We start from the raw sequence: 20405 nt of genomic DNA, 5'->3' as shown, positions 1-20405 counted from the left end.
GAAACTCTCTTCAATACGTATCTCCCCAGCTAAAGAGACACAGCGAGGGGGTTCTTGTAGTTGTATACAGAATACTACATGAGACGATTTATTAACTTTTAGATATTTATTAAAGAATTTAACATGCAACACACTTTTAAGTGGATAAGTATATCACAATATCAAATTTTACGAAGAGATGTAACACATAATCTTATTTCTAACATACAATCCAAAAGTTTAACCTTGCTGATGTTACAGCAAGAAATCTTAGAATATCCATCAAAATGTAAAGTTAATTTTTACCTTAAATTCCCTGAGTAAACCATAGGGTGAGAAGTATTGTTTGAGGAATTCAATACTTCTAATTTTCCTTCAAAACTTTTCATGTTTATACTATTTCTAAGGTGTCATATGACCTTTTAGCATGTAGGTGTTACCTTTCTGTGTGTGTTTTTCTTGCTTTCAAGATCCATATTTGGTAGTATCATTAACTAACATCTCCACTTAATATTTTACTGGAATTCCCCTCTTGAAGTTGTGAGCATTTATCTGATCAAATTGTTTATAATTGTGTTTACTTGACCTCTTGTTCCTGTAAGTCCATTTTACTGTTTTATTATCTATAATTGTGTTTTATGGTAGGTTGAACCCTCTTTGTGGGTCAATCTGCTTAAATTTACCAATAACATCAATTAATTACATTTATGACTACCTTTTACAGGATATTTTAATGTGTTTGTTTATCTTCCAAGCCCCTGGCATCAGAAATTCTATTCTAACAGGGACCTTGAAATTTTTAAACTCTACCTTCTTAAAGGGGAATGTCAATGAGTCTTGAAAACTGACTATTTATTCAATCTTCAATTCTAAAAGGTATAATATATTAACTATATCTAAATGCTACCTAATTAAGTCTATTATACCTATATTCCATCACAGGACTTCCATTCAATCAACATTCAACTGGTTTGCAATCAACAGAAGCGATTCCTGCAGGTGTGTGCCCACTTTCCAAGAAGCAGCCACTACATCTACATACAACAGCATTCCCAGGTGCCACAGCTTTTCAGGCCCCCTGCGCGCCTGGGTTCTCGGGGACAAGGTTTACCCATTGAAGACATGGCTATTGATGCCTGTGAGGAACCCTTGCAATGCAGCGGAGAGGTACAACAATTGCAACAGCTCCACCCAAGTGACCATTGAGCAGACCATTGGCCTGCTGAAGATCGGATTCCGGTGCCTCGGTGCATCTGGTGGAGCCCTGCAGTATACCCCAGCAAGGGTTTCACTTATCATGGTGGTCTGCTGTCCTCTGCACAACCTATCATTGCAGAGAGTGGAGGCCTTGCATGAACAGGACATGTATGATCGCCAGTTCTCATCCGATGAGGAGGATATGGAGGTGGCTAATGAGTTGGCACCATTGGATATTGATTCCCTTGCACTGGAGACCAGGGCCATCGAGAGACATGCAAGGGAGGCAAGAAATGATCTCATAGATATCCGGTTCCTTCCACAATGATGGCTTTTCAAGGTGAACTCACTTCACTGTATTCCACCTGTCACTATCTCTCTATCTCGATTCCATCCCTTGCACCCAGCTTCACTATACTCTCTGGCACCTCTGAGACGCTTATCAAAGACAGCCTGTGCCTACACTGGCAGCCCATTGAGGGAGAAATGTGAAGGCAGCATCTCTTAATTCAGACATGAACGAATGAGCATTTTACAACAATGAATGTGAACTCTACAACGCTAAATGCAGAAAACAAAATTAAATGGCAAATGCAGTGCACCGTGAATCCCTGAGTGTGTCAAGGTGCTCTTCTTTATATGTTTTCACGTGCTTCTAAGTGATATGATCCCTGCACTAGCAGCTGAGATGGAAGTAAGCTACTGATCAAGTGCTTGGCCTGGGGATGACTTTGGCAGATGTCCTCTGGAGGTCCCCGGCTGGCTGAGAGGTGGCTGCATAGGTGCAGGAGCCTCCTCAGTCATCACAGCTGGCCTCACTTAGAATGGCCTGAGGGGAGGCCCCATATAGAGTCATAGAGTCATACAGCATTGAAACAGGCCCTTCGGCCCACCGTGTCCATGCTGACCTTAATGCCTATCTATACTAATCCCACCTGCCTGCATTAATTCCATATCCCTCTATACCTTGCTCATTCAAGTACCTGTCCAGATGCCTCTTAAATGTTGTTACTGTTCCTGCCTCCACCACCTCCTCTGGCAGCTCATTCCAGATACCCACTGATCTTTATGTGAAAAATGTACCCCTTTGATCCCCTTTAAACCTTCTCCCTCTCACCTTAAATCTATGCCTTCTAGTTTTAGTCACCCCTACCATGGAAAACAGACTCTGGCTATCTACCCTGTCTTTGCCTCTCATAATTTTATATACCTCTATCATGTCCCCTCTCAGCCTCCTTCGCTCCAGGGAAAACAGACACAGCCTATCCAATCTCTCTTTATAACTCAAGCCCTCCAAACCAGGTAACATCCTTGTGAATCTTTTCTGCACCCTCTCCAGCTAAATCACATCTTTCCTGTAGTGCGGCAACCAGAACTGCACACAATACTCCAAATGCGGCCTAACCAACGTTATGTACAACTGCAACATGATGTCCCAACTCTTGTATTCAATGTCTCGGCCAATGAAGGCAAGCATGCCATACGCCTTCTTCACCACCCTGTCTACCTGTGTTGCCACTTTCAGGGAACTATGTACTTGCACCCCAAGGTCTCTCTGCTCAACAACACTCCCCAGGGCCCTGCCATTCACTGTGTATGTCCTACCCTGGTTTAACTTCCCAAAATGATTCACTTCGCACTTGTCTGTGTGAAATTCCATTTGCCACCCCCTTGCCCACTTTCCCAGTTGATCTATATCCTGTTGTAATCTTGGACAACCTTCTTCACTATCCACTATGCCACCAATTTTGGTGTCATCTGCAAACGTAGTAATCATGCCCCCAACATTCTCATCCAAGTCATTAATATATATGACAAACAACAGAGGGCCCAGCACCGATCCCTGCGGCACACCACTGGTCACCGGCCTCCAATCTGAAAACAAACCCTCCACTACCACCCTCTGCCTCCTATCACCAAGTCAACTTTGTATCCAATTGGCTAGCTCACCCTGGATCCCATGTGTTCGAACCTTCCGGATCAACCTATCATGCGGGACCTTGTCAAAGGCCTTGCTAAAGTCCATGTAGACAAAGTCTACCACCCTGCCCTTATCAATCCTCTTAGTCACATCCTCAAAATCAAATTCGTGAGACATGATTTCCCACGCACAAAGCCATGCTGACTTTGCCTTTCCAAATGTATATAAATCCTGTCTCTCAGAATCCCTTCCAATAACTTTCCCACCACTGATGTCAGGCTCACCGGCCTGTAGTTCCCTGGCTTATCCCTGCTGCCCTTCCTAAATAAAGGCCCAACATTAGCAATGCTCCAGTCTTCCAGTACCTCACCCGTGGCTAATGATGATACAAAATTCTCTGCCAGGGCCCCAGCAATCTCCTCCCTTGCTTCCCATAGCGTCCGAGGATACACCTGGTCAGGCCCTGAGGATTAATCTACCTTAATGCGCTTCAAAACCTCCAACCCCTCCTCCTTTGTAATGTTGATATGCTACAGAATATCGGTGTTCCCTCCTTTGAACTCACTAGCTTCCATGACCTTCTCCACGATAAATACAGATGAGAAGTATTCATTTAAGACCTCGCCCATTTCCCATGGTTCCACACATAGATTACCACACTGATCCTTAAGGGGACCTACTATCTCCCTAGCTACCCTTTTACTCTTAATATCCTTATAGAATTTTTTAGTATTCTCCTTTATCTTATCTGCCAGGGAAATCTCATGGCCCCTTTTCACCCTCCTAATTTCCTTCTTAAGTGTAATCCTACATCCCTTATACTCCTCGAGGGACTCGCTTGATCCCAGCTGCCTATACCTGACATATGCCTCCTTCTTTGTTCTGACCAGACCCTCAATATCCCTCGTCAATCAAGGTTCCCTAAACTTGCCAACCTTGCCCTTCAATCTAACAGGAACATGCCGGCCCTGAACTCTTCGTATCTCACTTTTAAAAGCCTCCCACTTGCCAGACGTCCCTTTACCTGTAATCAGCCTCTCCCAATCAACTTTTGAGAGTTCCTGTCTGATGTCATCGAAATTAGTCTTCCCCCAATTTCAGACTTCAACTTGAGTACCAGTCCTATCCTTTTCCAAAACTACCTTGAAGCTAATAGAGTTATGGTCACTGCTCCCAAAGTGCTCCCCCACTGACACATCAACCACCTGCCCAGCCTCATTTCCGAAGAGGAGCTTGAGTGTAACCCCTTCTCTAGTAGGACCATCCACATACTGCTTCAGAAAACTATCCTGGACACACTTAACAAATTCTTCCCCATCTGATCCTTTAACATTATGTGGAGGTCAGCTTCTCCTCCTCCCTTTCTAGTCTCAATTGAACCTGCCTGATGACCAGAGAAGGACAAGGACCTGGAGGAGGCTCAAGGCACCTTCTTCCTCTCTTGCCTTGCCACTGCTGCGTTGCGCTCATAACCAAAGCGATAGTGCACAGGTCTGTGCACATCTGTGGGTTCTGGCTCTCCAAGAGGGTCGCCAACCTCTCTGTGGAAGAAGCCATGCGCTCACAAGCCTGAGACATGGCAGCACTCATGGCATGGATGGACTCCTCATTTATCTGCTCATGGATGCGCATGGCCTCTGGCATCTCCACCAGATGTTGCCTTACCTCTCCCTGCATGCCTTGTGCTGTTGACACCAGAGGCTTGCCATCTGCCTGGGGCTCAGCGTGGGCCTGGACACCCATAGACCTCCGACTATCAGAGGCCTTGACTGTCTCAACCTCAGCCAGCTGCTTGGACGTGTGTTTGGTGTTCTCACCAGCTTGTAACCCTGATTCTACAGCTGGGAGGAAACCCACTGAGGTGAAAGTATCTGTGCTGGTAGAAGGTGCAGGAGCGTCATGGTATGGTACATCATCTGACTGCTCCTCTCCTTTTTCCTTCGAGGTTGATGGCAAGCCCCTGCGCTTGCCTCTGACATTCGCTGACCTACCTGAGAGTGCACAAACATTTTTTGGGTTCGGTTGTGCATATCTCCTCATGCCAACCATGCAGGGTCACGAGAAGTGAGGTGGAGGACACATGCACACAATCCTCACACCGTTGGGCAGCCATTCCAGTCTCACTGAACGTTCTGTACTCAGCAAAGGTCTCAGTTTTATCTCCTTACGTCCCCACCTCAGTGAATTTCGCACTCGGCACGACGTTGAGCTCTTCTTCCATCGCCTCCGCCTCCGGGCTCACTTTTTTGACCTCCCCCCGACCAGCAGACTCATTCACCCGCCTCCAGCATTCTCCCTCCACCTGGACCCCTCCCCCTGGCCTCTTACCCGCTGTTGATCTCTTCATTGAAAACTGTCGGCGAGACATTGGTCATCTCAATTTCTCTGCCCCCCTCACTCACTCTAACCTGTCCTCCTCTGAACTTGAGGCACTCCGTTCTCTCAGGTCTAACCCCGACATGGTCATCAAACCTGCAGATAAGGGTGGTGTTGTCGTTGTATGGTGTATCGACCTTTACCTTGCAGAGACTCAACGCCAACTCTCAGACACTTCTTCCTACCTCCCTCTGGACCATGACCCCACCACCGAACATCAAGCTACTGTCCACAGGACTGTCACTGACCTCATCTCCTCTGGAGATCTTCCCTCTACAGCTTCCAACCTCATAGTCCCGCAACCCCGGACAGCCCGCTTCTACCTCCTTCCCAAGATCCACAAACGGGACTGTCCCGGCAGACCCATTGTGTGAGCCTGCTCCTGCCTCACTAAACTTATTTCTTCCTATCTTGACTCTATTTTTTCTCCCCGGTACAGTCTCTTCCCACCTACATCTGTGACTCTTCTGACGCCCTACGTCATTTTGACAATTTCCAGTTTCCTGGCCCCAACCGCCTCCTCTTCACTATGGACGTCCAATCTCTCTACACCTCCATCCTCCACCAGGACAATTTGAGGGCTCTCCGCTTCTTCCTTGAACAGAGGCTCAACTAGACCCAATCCACCACTACCCTCCTCCGCCTGGCTGAACTTGTTCTCACATTGAACAACTTCTCCTTCAACTCCACTCACTTCCTTCAAGTAAAAGGTGTTGCTATGGGTACCCGCATGGGTCCTAGTTATGCCTGTCTTTTTGTGGGATATGTCGAGCATTCTTTGTTCCAGTCCAACTCAGGCCCCCTCCCCCAACTCTTTTTCCACTACATTGATGACTGTATCGGTGCCGTTTCCTACTCCCGCTCCGAACTGGAAAACTTTATCAACTTTGCTTCCAATTTCCACCCTTCTCTTCCCTTTACATGGTCCATCTCTGACACTTCCCTTCCCTTCCTCGACTTCTCTGTCTCCATCTCTGGGGATAGGTTGTCTACTAATATCCATTATAAGCCCACCGACTCCCACAGCTACCTCGACTATACTTCTTCACACCCTGCCTCTTGTGAGGACTCCATTCCATTCTCTCCGTCTCCGACGCATCTGCTCTGATGATGCTACCTTCCATGACAGCGCTTCTGATATGTCTTCCATTTTCCTCAACCGAAGATTCCACCCCACTGTTGTTGACAGGGCCCTCAACTGTGTCCGGCCCATTTACCGCACCTCTACCCTCACCCCTTCCCCTCCCTCCCAGAACCGCAACAGGGTTCCCCTTGTCCTCACTTTCCACCCCATCAGCCTCCATATCCAAAGGATCATCCTCCGCCATTACCGCCACCTCCAGCGTGATGCCACTACCAAACACATCTTCCCCTTCCTTCCCCTGTCAGCATTCCGAAGGGATCGTTCCCTGCGCGACACCCTGGTTCACTCTTCCATTATCCCCACCACCTCGTCCCCTTCCCATGGCACCTTCCCCTGCAATCGCAGGAGGTGTAATACCTGCCCATTTACCTCCTCTCTCCTCACTATCCCAGGCCCCAAACACTACTTTCAGGTGAAGCAGCGATTTACTTGTACTTCTTTCAATATAGTATACTGTATTCGCTGCTCACAATGTGGTCTCCTCTACATTGGGGAGACCAAGCGCAGACTGGGTGACCACTTTGCGGAACACCTCCGCTCAGTCCGCAAGCAGGACCCTGAGCTTCTGGTTGCTTGCCATTTCAACACTCCCCCCTGCTCTCATGCTCACATCTCTATCCTGGGCTTGCTGCAGTGTTCCAGTGAACATCAACGCAAGCTCGAGGAACAGCATCTCATTTACCGATTAGACACACTACAGCCTGCCAGACTGAACATTGAGTTCAATAATTTCAGAGCATGACGGGCCCCCCGTTTTACTTTTATTTTTAGTTATTTTTTCTTTTTTACATTTTTTACCTTTTTTTTGTTTGTTTGTTTTATTTCATCTTAGTTTGTTCAGTTTGCTTACCCACCGTTTTTGTTTCATGTTTGTACTTGCTGCTGTTCAATCTTCAGTCCGTTGTCCCCTATCTGTACTAATACTTTGTCTTTCAACGCACCCTTAACATATTGTTTGCCTTTGCTCTTAGACCTTCTGGTCAGCTAATCTGTGGCCTTGTCCAATCTACACCTTCTCCTTTGTTATCTCTTGCCCCACATCCGCTTTACTTGCTTATAACCTTTGACATTTCTAATATTTGCCAGTTCCGAAGAAGGGTCACTGACCCGAAACATTAACTCTGCTTCTCTCTCCACAGATGCTGCCAGACCTGCTGTGTTTATTCCAGTCTCACTGTCTATGATCGAATAGCCACCCTGGGCACACATTAGCTCTACAGCCTCCTCCTCAGCCAACGTTAGAGGACGAAGATCAGGAATCCCTATGCCAGTCCTCGAAGTCTCACTGGTGTTATGGACCCATTTGTCCTGCAAGTAGACAGAGGGACATAGTAAGACATGCAGGAAGCGTAACAGACCAGTTCTGCTATTGGCAGCCACTCATCCCCTGCTTGGGTTCCCTACATGGCTGCTCCCCACCTCTGCTCTCAGGGAATGTGAAGATGGCCTGTCAGCGAGATACAGCCATGCATTTGCCTGAGGGTGGTGATGACTCATGTCCTTGCCACTGCCTTTGTGGTCACTCCCTCCCACATAGCCACATCCAGGTTCTCAAGCAGAGAGAGGTATGGAGGACTCACGGTGGAGCGAAGGAGTTCATTGACCCTCTTGCACCACTGGGCTCCATTCCGGTGGGTGACTCCATGGCTGCTGACCTCCTCAGCTATCTCCATCCAGGCTTGCTTGGTCCAGCGGGTGGACGTCTTCTTGCCATCTCTGGGGAAGAGAACCTCCCACCTTTCCCTTGCAGCCTGGAGGAGGATCTCCAGGGAGATATCGCTAAACCATGGGGCCACCTGGTATCTTGTCTCAGCCATGTTCCCAGTTCACCGAAGCTGCTTCCCAATGGTCGGGAGTCATGATACAGGGAGGTCCAGGAGTTGCAATAACAGCAAACAGATGGCTGCAATGGTGCAGGGGTGGGTCCAAGAATTGAAATATCATCAGAGGGGTCCAGCAGCACTCCAGGTCACTGCCTCAATGAAAGGCAGCAATACAAGCAGGGCTGGCAGCACTTTACAAATGGCGCCAGCACCTGCGGCGGAGTCATTTGATGCTGCAATCAGTACCTTGGAGCCCTCCCCCATTGTGCAAAGGGATGGGCACCACAGCTCCATTATGTTAAGTGGCTGGCAGCCGCATGATCACAGTTGGCTGGCCACACATGTGACATGTGGCGACGGCACCCGCTTTTGGGTCCGCCACCGTGGCCCGCAACGGGCTTGAAAATTCAGCCGGGGTAGTGTATTTAACATAGAAAAATGCACTAAAGGACTGCACAGTGATATTATCAAGAAAATAGATGGTGAACCAAAGGACATTTTAGGAGTGAAGTAGTTTTAGGCGGGTCTTAAAGGAGAAAAGGGAGGTGAAGAGGCAGGGGAATTTAGGGAGGGACTTACTGAGTGGTAGCCTTGGTAGCCGAAAACATAGCTAGCAATGGTGGAGAGACGAGAAGTTTATGTCATGCAGGCCCCCACCTGCCAAGAATGAAGCATATTAATTTTGTCATATGAACATTGATTTTAAATTTGCTGTGAAGAAGAGAAGGCCTGTTACAAGGGTTGCCAGACACGTAGCTGAAAAACATTTGCATACTAACAGACAGTGATTGTGGAGACAAAAGGACCATTCCCTGACACATTCAACCCACAATGGATTTTGATCACCGACATTGAAGGTGTAAGGAAGAGCATTCCTGAAATTGCTAAGGTGATACACTCCAGGACTGGGTAAACTAGCTGGTCACATGACTAACTGGCTGGTCCAGGGTTTTTTTGAACTAGCCACAGAATTTTTGAACTCAGAAAGACTGTTTGCTCCTGGAGTGAGAAGACCTCTCTTGTCTGCTCCCATCTCTTTCTCACAAGCCTCTGTATCCACTGAGGAAACATGAACTTCAAGAGAGAAAAGTCTCTTACCTCTAACAAGGTTTAAGAAGAATACTGAGTCCCAATAAAAAGCAAGACCTACCTCCAGTCAAAGATGTTACAGTAAGTTCGAAGAACAGTAACCAAAACCATCTTCAGATATTGCCTCAAATTTTTCCACTTCATTTCTTCTGCTCTTTTCTGTCTCTATCTGCATATGTGTATCGCATGTGCATGCTAGCATGGGCGCGTCGTGTATCCGTAGGCATTAACCGAATTAGAGTTTAAGTTTAATAAAGTTCAACCTTTTTTCTTTAAACCTAAGAAAACCTGTCTGGCTAGTTTATTTGTCTTATAATTGGAAAGCGGTGACCAAGAATTCACCAAGGGGGAGCTAAAAAAACAGTGTGTTTAAAATAAAACCCTGTTACAGTAAGACCAGGTGAAGGCCGAGAGGGAACCCTAGACCCCTTTCTCGCCTAGTCGCAGCACTTAATATTCTGCAGCAATATTTCATGTTCTCATGTATACAAGGATGCTGATTTATAAAAAAGACAGCTAAATAGAAAGTTCCTTGTTCATGAATCATTCCTGTCATATATGAGAAATTAAAGCAGAAAAATTCTTTTGCACTGTGTAGTGATTGTTCTACACTGTAACTAAAGGTAATAATAATATAAAACAATAAGTGTGAATATTATATGACTCAACAGAATGACCTTGTGGCAATAAGGCTTAATTATGCCCTTAACTCTTGTAAAATGACTGTGGACCCTTACACGATTGTTGTACAATGAAATAACCGAAACCAAGTAACAGTAAAGGGAGCTCAAGGTCCCATTAGAGGGCCTATGGGCTCCACTTTTAATTCTAGTGTCATACAGTGACAATAAATAACAGCAGATAATCTGAACAGTGTTACGAATTTACTGGCATTGATCAGAATGCATTAAGTAAATTGACATCACTGTCTGATGGTTTTATGTCCTGAATTTATAGTTCCAGCTATGCAAGAGCCTTATTAAAAAGGTTACATGTGTATCCTAGAGTATCTAACAATGTTAAATAAAATAAAACTAAATAACTCAAAGGATTCCTCTGTTTCTTGTTTAGTAAAAACAAAGTGCTGCGAAAAAGTCTTCAGTGACAGAGTGAAGTTCTCACTTTTAGACTTGCTAAATGTTGCTTTTTTTTTATTGTCAGTGGAACGCTTGATTCACCAGTTTCTGAAATGTGGATCTTGCAAAATTGGCAGCAATCCTAGTTTCAACCTCTGGATTCGCAAAGGCTATCATCCAAGATGACTGGTTATACTCTTAAGGAACTCAAACACATTTTTTTTTTAATATGTTAGTTGGATGAGGGCCTCGCTGGCAAGGCCAATATTTATTGCCCATCCCTAATTGCCCTTGAGAAGGTGCTGGTGAACTGCCTTCTTGAACTGCTGCAGTCCTTGGGGTGTAGGTACACCAACAGTGCTATTCGGAAGGGAGCTCCAGGATTTTGACCCAGCGACAGTGAAGGAACGGTGATATAGTTCCAGGTCAGGATGGTGTGTGGCTTGGAGGGAGCTTTCAGGTGGTGGAAGTGGCAGTATAAATGTAGCCATATGCCACTCTGGGCTGAGATTCCAACAACTCCAAGAAAATTCCCAGCCTAAACCTTTGAAAATTGTTTATCGGTGTACCTTTAACTGTTCTTGCCATGTTTACTCCACATATCAACTACCTTGTGGGAAAAAAATTATAATCTTTTTGAGGGCTTGTTAACTTTCACTTTGGATATTTTGGGCTGGATTTTATTCAGGAGGCAGGGGTTTCGACCATGAGCTGGAAAGTGGGGGCAATACCACCTTGGCCATTTGTCGAACCCCCGGCTGCATTCAATGTTGGGAAAGCAATTAACTGCCACTGTCAGGGCTGCTGTCCCCTTTCAGGACAGCCACCCACTTCCAAGAGCTGCGGGACAATCAGAGGGCTGGCAGCTCCTCAGTCCCAGCAGCGCCACCGGAAGCTCTGGCCACTGCGGATGGCGACAATGGATTCCAGGGCCAATTAGGAAGGCACACCCCAGTGTTTTGGGGTTAGGGTTTGACAGGGAAGGGGGGTTATGCTGTGGGGGCATCCATTGCCACCGGGGGCCCCTCTATGGGACAGGCAGTGGTCAAGTATGAGGGCTCCCCCACCCAGAGCCAGCTAGGAGGCTCCTAGCTTTCACCTGGAGGCATCTCATTGCGGCAGCAGGCCCCTCTGACATTGGCTAAATGCCAGCGGAGGCAGGAAGTGGCTGTTAAGTGGCCCTGTTATGGTCAAGTGAGGAGGGGTCGAAGGGCTTCTCTCTTTTCCCTCTCCTTGTTTAACCACAACAGGTTTAATTCTTTATTAAAGTAGATGTACCGGCCAATTCAGTAGGTATTTGATTACTTACTTGCTATAATCATAACAGGAACCAATCAGACAGGTTTTCTCGAATTAACAAAGAAAGAGGTTAACTTTATTGCACCTAAAATGAACTAATAACAATAATAAACAACACGGCAACTTTCACTGACACACACACACTCTGGAACTTTACACACACACAAATAGATTACAGAGTGGGGAAAGGTAGACTCATTGAGTTAGAGTCCATAAAAATCTGTGGTGTTTGGCAATTCAGCTGTCTTCCAGCTGAATTCGGTAGTCCTAAGGCTTTAGTTTGAAGAGATAGATGATTAGTTCAGTGAAACTCTTGGAGACAGCAATGCAGATGATTTCCTCCAACCAGGTTTCTGATTGTAGCCGGAGTATGCAAAGGTGGTCAGTTAAAAAGCAGGATTTGAAAGCTTTCAAGCTAGAATGTAGCGAGAGCAAGAGAGAGAGAGAGAGAGAACTCTCCCCCCACCCACACCGCCACTCCACCCCCCGCCCCCCCACACTTGGGTCTGCATGTATCAGACTCCAGTTGCTTCTCATCTTTCTGCTGCAGAAAGACACAAGCTTCAAACCACAGATGGGGAGGGGCTTGTCACATGACAGTCTCTCAGTCATTCAAAACATAGTAGTCTACAGTATTCTCTCTTGCTAAAAAGAACAGGTCGTTCCTTTAAACTTCTGGGGTCTTGGTTCTTGCTGGAATATGAGCAGACATTTCATCTCCCTCCTCACAAGCATAGCAGTGTAGCATACAGCATTGCAAATTAGGTAGCCATCTTAAGCTGCCCAGCAAAATAATCCTCTAAGCTGGTCTGTTAAAAATGTCTTTTAAAAAAATATAAATTCAGATCTCCAGTCAGTGGATTAAAGAGAATTATCATTCAACAAAGCACATTGGCATAACAGATCCTTAATGGGCAACTTAAGTGGCTCAATTGACCTCTCAGTGGACATCCCATTCGCCACACTACCCACCGTAGACAAAATGGCATGAGTTCAGGACAACGTCGGGCATCCTGCCCAATGCACCCATGCCATTTTGTCTGCCCCCTGCCTCCAAGCCCGTCGCCACAAGCCGTTTAAAATTCCACACTTTGTATTTGCATTTCTTCAGCCATAGTTAATGAAGAAACAACTCCACATTATCTCTGCTTATAATTATTTCATAAAACTAAATCCAACTCCTTCTGCTACATATTTTCTCCAGCTAATTGCAAGATCCGTTCTCTGAGTGTTATTTCATAACTGGAGACAAACATTTGATTCATTCAGACTTTGTGTTTTCCCTTCCACTGAAGGAAAAAAAAATGTCACAATTGGCAGCTGAGTCTGATTTCAGAAGGACAGCTAACGTGTGGGTGGACATGAGTTCCATAGACCACTGAGACCCTGAATACACGACACACTAAACTAGTGGGACATTCTGATGCATGTTTAATTGACCATCAAAAAACTCAGATACATGCTCATCAAACTACAAGGGAATTCAAATTGGTGGATGGCACCACCACTCAACTGAGAATAAGGGATGGTGCCTCTACGCTTATATTGGTGGTTTGATGCAAATGTAAATGCTAACAAATGACCATCTTCCAACAGAGGTGTGACATTCTTTAGGCCCAGAAGGTTCACTACTCTCTCAGGATATTTGTATATTTTGGGAACTGCCAAAATAAGTGGCACTGGAGCCAGATGAGCCACACAGCCCAAAATGAATTGTCCAGTTGTTTTTTTTTGTGGCAGTTTTATTGCCTTCCATAAATTTTGACTTGGGGTAGGAGAAGCAGCTGCTCCTTCACGGGCAGTTTGCAAGACGCAATGCCTCCCGATCTGAGATCTGTCAGCAGATATTTCAGATATTGTAGTTAAGGTGGAGGAGTGCAAAGTGTTGAATGTGATAAACATAGGGAGAGAGGAAGTATTAATGGGATTAACATCCTTGAAAGTTGATAAATCACCAGGGCCAGATGAAATGTACCCAAGGCTGTTAAAAGAAGCCAGAGAGGAATTGGCAGAAGGTTTGACCATCATTTTCCAGTGCTCACTGGATACAGGTGTGGTACTGGGAGGATTGGAGAACTGCTAACATTGTATCTCTGTTTAAAAAGGGAGCAAGGGATAGACTGAATAATTATAGGCCAGTCAGTCTGACCTCAGTAGTGGGTAAATTATTGGAATCTATTCTGAGAGACAGGATAAACTGTCACTTAGAAAGGCACAGATTAATCAAGGACAGAGATGGGAATCTATGTGTGGAGCCAGAGGAAATGGGCAAGGTGCTAAATGAGTACTTTGCATCAGTATCCACCAAAGAGAAGGACTTGGTGGATGATGAGCCTAGGGAAGGGAGTGCAGATAGTCTCAGTCATCTCATTATCAAAAAGGAGGAGGTGTTGGATGTCTTGCAAAGCATTAAGGGAGATAAGTCCCCAGGGCCTGATGGGATCTACCCTAGAATACTGAGGGAGGCAAGGGAAGAAATTGCTGGGGCCTTGACAGAAATCTTTGCATCCTCATTGGCTACAGGTGAGGTCCCAGAGGACTGGAGAATAGCCAATGTTGTTCCTTTGTTTAAGAAGGGTGGCAAGGATAATCCAGGAAATTATAGGCCGGTGAGCCTTACGTCAGTGGGAGGGAAACTATTAAAGAGGATTATTCGGGACAGGATTTACTCCCATTTGGAAACAAACGAACTTATTAGTGAGAGACAGCATGGTTTTGTGAAGGGGAGGTCGTGTCTTACTAATTTGATTGAGTTTTTTGAGGAAGTGACGAAGATGATTGATGAAGGAAGCGCAGGGGATGTTATCTATATGGACTTTACTAAAGTCTTTGACAAGGTCCCGCATGGCAGACTGGTACAAAAGGTAAAGTCACATGGGATCAGAGGTGAGCTGGCAAGTTGGATACAGAACTGGCTCGGTCATAGAAGACAGAGGGTATCAGTGGATGGGTGTTTTTCCGAATGGAGGGATGTGACTAGTGGTGTTCCGCAGGGATCAGTGCTGGGACCTTTGCTCTTTGTAGTATATATAAATGATGTGGAGGAAAATGTAGCTGGTGTGATTAGTAAGCTTGCGGACGACACAAAGCTTGGTGGAGTTGCGGACAGTGATGAGGATTGTCAGAGGATACAGCAGGATATAGATCAGTTGGAGACTTGGGTGGAGAAATGGAAGATGGAGTTTAATTCGGCCAAATGTAAGGTAATGCATTTTGGAAGGTCTAATGCAGGTGGGAAGTATACAGTAAATGGCAGAACCCATAGGAGTATTGACAGGCAGAGAGATCTGGCGTACAGATCTACAGGTCACTGAAAGTGGCAACGCAGGTGGATAAGGTAGTCAAGAAGGCATACGGCATGCTTGCCTTCATCGGTCGGGGCATAGAGTATAAAAATAGGCAAGTCATGCTGCAGCTGTACAGAACTTTAGTTAGGCCACACTTAGAATATTGCGTGTAATTCTGGTCACCACACTACCAGAAGGACGTGGAGGCTTTGGAGAGGGTACAGAAGAGGTTTACCAGGATGTTGCCTGGTCTGGAGGGCCTTAGCTATGAGGAGAGGTTGGATAAACTCGTATTGTTTTCACTGGAACGACGGAGGTGGAGGGGCGACATGATAGAGGTTTACAAAGTTATAAGCGGCATGGACAGAGTGGATAGTCAGAAGCTTTTTCCCAGGGTGGAAGAGTCAGTTACTAGGAGACATAGGTTGAAGGTGAGAGGGGCAAAGTTTAGAGGGGATGTGCGAGGCAAGTTCTTTACACAGAGGGTGGTGAGTGCCTGGAACCTGTTGCCGGGGGAGGTGGTGGAAGCAGGTACCATAGAGACGTTTAAGAGGCATCTTGACAAATACATGAATAGGAAGGGAATAGAGGGATATGGGCCTCGGAAGTGCAGAAGGTTTTACTTTAGGCAGGCATCAAGATCAGCGCAGGCTTGGAGGGCCGAATGGCCTGTTCCTGTGCTGTACTGTTCTTTGTTCTTTGTGGTTGATAGTGAGGGGGATAGCTGTAGGCTGCAGGAAGATATTGATGGTCTGGTCAGGTGGAGAGAAAAGTGACAAATGGAATTCAACTTGGAGAAGTGTGAGGTGATGCATTTGGGGAGGTCAAACAAGGTAAAGGAATACATGATTAATGGGAAAATACTGAGAAGTGTAAATGAAGAGAGGGACCTTGGAGTGAATGTCCACAGATCCCTGAAGATAGCAGGAGAGGTCGATAAGGTGATTAAGAAGGCATATGGGATCCTTTCCTTTATTAGCCGAGGTATCGAATGTAAGAGCAGGGAGGTTACGCTGGAACTGTATAAATCATTGGTTAGGTCTCAACTTGAGTACCATGTGCAGTTCTGGTCACCTCATTACAGAAAGGATGTAATTGCACTAGAGAGGGTACAGAGGAGATTTACGAGGATATTGCCAGGAGTGGAAAAATGCAGCTACGGGGAAAGATTGGATAGACTGGGGTTGTTCTCCTTGGACCAGAGAAGGCTGAAGGGAGATTTGATTGAAATGTACAAAATTGTGAGGGGCCTGGATGGAGTGGAGGTGAAAGGCCTATTCACCTTGGCAGAGAGGTCAGTGACTAGGAGGCATAGATTTAACGTGATTGGTAGAAAAATTAGAGGGGAGATGAGGGAAACCATTTTCACCCAGAGGGTAGAAAGGGTCTGGAACTCACTAGCTGAAAGGGTAGTTGAGGCATAAACCCTCAACTCATTCAAAAGGAGTCTGGATATGCACCTCAACTGCCATAATCTGCAGGGCTATGGACCAAATGCTGGAAGTTTGGATTAGAATAGGTGGGTCGTTTTTCGGCTGGCACAGACACGATGGGCCAAGTGACCTCTTTTTGTGCCTTAAACTTTCTATGATTCTATGATTCTAAGTTGCAGACCTGTTACCTGATGATTGCATTGGGCTCCTTGCTGTCTGCAAGGAATAACTAACAGTTCAAACTCCTCATTCAGTAACATGAGTGAGTGAAGACGATAATTGACTTTTTCACTTCAATCGTGGCTTTGCATAAGCCAGTCTGATACTTTGACCCAATGTCACCTGGGTAAAAGGTCTTCAACTATGATGCCTTGCATGCTGAAATAATGGTGCTTGGAGATATACAGCAAGCACTAGAGAAAAAAAGTAAAACACAAACTCCTTTCTCTGATCCAAAGAATAAGTCTGATCTCTGCAAAAAAACAGAATCTGCAGATCATATTGTTATTTAAACAGCTTCAACTAAGTTGCAGTGACCCTTCAAGTGACATAAAATTAATGTCTTGTTCCATTTCAATGTCAAACGGTCATTTTGCTGACTTGATGTAAAATGCACAATAACAACTCCAGCTTGGCTCAGTTGGTAACATTCTTGTCTCAGGATTAGAAGGTTTGGGGTCCAAGATCCACAACAGGACATTTGTAAAACTCTGAGCCAGAAGTGAAAATGTCTAAAGCCAGCCCTATTTTCTGGGCTGGCACACCAGAATGATCCTGAGACTGCAACATATACAGAAGTGCTGTCCTTTGATTTGGATGTTAAACCAAGGTCCTGCTGTCTGTTGAGCTGGGTGTAGGTGTTCTGTTGGAATTATTTGAGCAAATGCAGCGTACTAATGGTGTCCTGGCCAACACTCTTCCATCAATCAACACCATTCAACTTATGGCATGGAATGGCTGTCATATTAGCCCATCCAGCAACAGTAACTGGACTTCAAGACATCACAAACATGGCTGCCTGCTATATAAGTGTAATTATACTGTTATTATCCATTGTTTAAAGTTAATAAGATTCTTTGGATTGTTTTTATGGAAGAGCTGATTTTCATTTTTTTGCAGCAAAAAGCTGAGTTATCAGAATTCTTAAAAAAGTACATTTGCAAGAGCATTTTCTTTTCAAGGAGTGGCGCAGTCCTTGAACTTATTTATTGTTCTATGCTCTTGGTATTATGTCTGGTTTGATGATTGATAATTTAAAAAAACTACAGAATTATTATGTACAATATAATGATATTGTCTGTAGTGAGAAGTAATCGCAACATTACAAAAAACTTTAGTGTCACTTCCAGGACCCAGCAATTGAACTGCAACGCTGGATTTCTCTGTGGATCTTTCATATCTGGATTCAGTGCCTTCACATTCTCTGCTTTTGTACTGTTGCATTTTATTCCATATCAATGAGAAAGGAATGACTATAGCTGCAAGAGAGCAGCATTACGTAACATCCTTGTCCTGACCACAACGAATGAGCGCTTATTCTATAACTCCAGAACGTAGTCACTATAAGCCCACAGCTGCACCATGGTGTGTTGCTTTGCTACATCTATTCTGTAAAGATGGTATCACCTTTTTCATCTGGGATTTGCTGCACATTCTTCAAAGACCTGACTTCAAAGGCCTGATGCACAATATGAACTACCGGCTGTCAGCTGACTGTGGGTGCCTCCCATTTTTCTTACCAACACATCTTTCAATCCATTCCAAAACAAATTTTCAAAGATGTTGTGGAGAAAAATAGTCATTTATTCCTGTTAAATTAATTTTCATATAATAAAATGATAAGAGGAAGGTATTCATGTATAAAATACTGAGCCGTGCTAGCATTAACCAATGTTGGTGTGAGTTGCCTTGCAGTACAAATCAATTAATGGGAACCTGGTACATGGGGATATTTGTTTAAATGGAACACTTGCTTGCTGAACATATCCTATAAATTTTATCAGGCAAATCTCAAATTTACAGCACAACAGTTTAAATTGCAATTGTTATTTTATAGGCACTTCTCATAGACAGCACTGCAAATAAGCCATTATTTTAATAGTACATGCAAGCAACACCAGCTGAAGAAGACAGCTGACCCAAGCTAATCCTCACAGCACATAAAATGCTGAGATGCACATAACAGTTAGAAGTAGGCAACTTAAATTGGACTGTGTACAGAATTACAGATGTCCCTCAGCTCATCTGCTGCTGAAACCCTCATTCATACCTTTGTTACCTCAACCACTCCTACCTCGTAAACTTGAGATCATCCAAACCTCTGTTGCTCATGTCCTCACTTGAGCCAAGTTCCAGTCAAGCAATGCCTCTATTTTAAAATTCTCATATTGTTTTTCAAATCCCTCCATGGCCTTACCCCCCCCCCCCTCCCCCCCCCCCCCCCCCGATCACTGGGATCTCCTCCAGCTCCGCAATCTCTGAGATATCTGTGCTCATGTAATTCTGGCCTCTTGAGCATCCCCGATGTTAATTGCTCCAACTTTTGTGGCATGCCTTAAGCACTGGAATACTCTCCCTAAACCTCATTGCCTCTCTTACTTCCTTTAAGATACTCCTTAAAACCTATTTCTTTGACCAAGCTTTTGGCTGTCTGCCCTAACATCGCCTTATGTGGCTCAGTCCCTAATTTGCTTTATAGCACTCCAGTGTATGTTTTATTAGATTATTAGATTAAAGATGCTCTATAAATTTAAGTTGATGTTGTTGTTGACACACATACAAAATAAACAACCCACAAGGAAGATTAGGGATACAAATACTTTTAAAAATATATTCATTCTTGGGGAATGGATGCTGCTGGCAAGTTTGATATTTATCATCCATCTATAGTTGCATGGAGAAGATGATGATGTGCCTTCTTTTTGAACTGCTGCAGACTGCATGGAAAGATACTTGTACAATATTGTTAGTTTGGGAGTTCCAGGATTTTGACCCAGCAATAGTGAAGAAGTGATGATATATGCCCAAGACAAGATGGTATGAGATTTGGAGAGGACATTGGAGGTGATGGTGTTCCCATGCACCTGCTGCCCTTGTCCTTCTAGGTGGTGGATGGTGGAGTTTATGGGTTTGGGAGGCACTGTCAAAGAAGAGTTGCTGGACTGCATCCTGTAGACTGCAGCTACTATTTACTGCTGGTGAAGGATGTGGATGTTTAGGCTGCTTTGTCCTGGATAGCTTTGAACTTCTTGCAGCTGCACAAATCTAGGCAAGTGGAGATTATTCCAGCACATTCCTGACTTGTGCCTTGTAGATAATGGAGACGCTTTGAGAAACTGGAAAGTGAGCCACTCCTGAAGAACACCCAGCCTCTAACCTGTTACAGTAGCCATGGTATTTATGTGGTTGGTCCAGTTAAGTTTCCGGCCATTGGTGACCCCCAGGATGTTGATGATGGCAGATTCAGCAATGGTAATGCCATTCAATCTTAAGAAGAGTTGGTTAAGTTCTCGCTTGCCTGCCACTTGTGTGGTGTGAATGTTATTTGTCACTTATCAGGCACCACACTTCAGAAAGGATGTGAGGGTCCTTGAGAAGGTGCAGAGGAGATTTACCAGAATGGTTCCGGGGATGGAGGATTTTAATTACAAAGTTAGGTTTGAAAAGTTGGGTTTGTTCTCCTTAGAACAAAGGAGATTGAGGGGAGATTTAATAGATGTGTACAAGATTGTGACAGGCTTAGATAAGTTAGCCAAGGAAAAACTGTTCCCATTAATTAATG

This window comes from Heterodontus francisci, chromosome 3 (genome assembly GCF_036365525.1).
Source record: "Heterodontus francisci isolate sHetFra1 chromosome 3, sHetFra1.hap1, whole genome shotgun sequence".
Classification (NCBI taxonomy): domain Eukaryota; kingdom Metazoa; phylum Chordata; class Chondrichthyes; order Heterodontiformes; family Heterodontidae; genus Heterodontus; species Heterodontus francisci.
The sequence above is the reverse complement of the archived record's forward strand: the minus strand, read 5'-3'. Positions refer to the sequence as shown.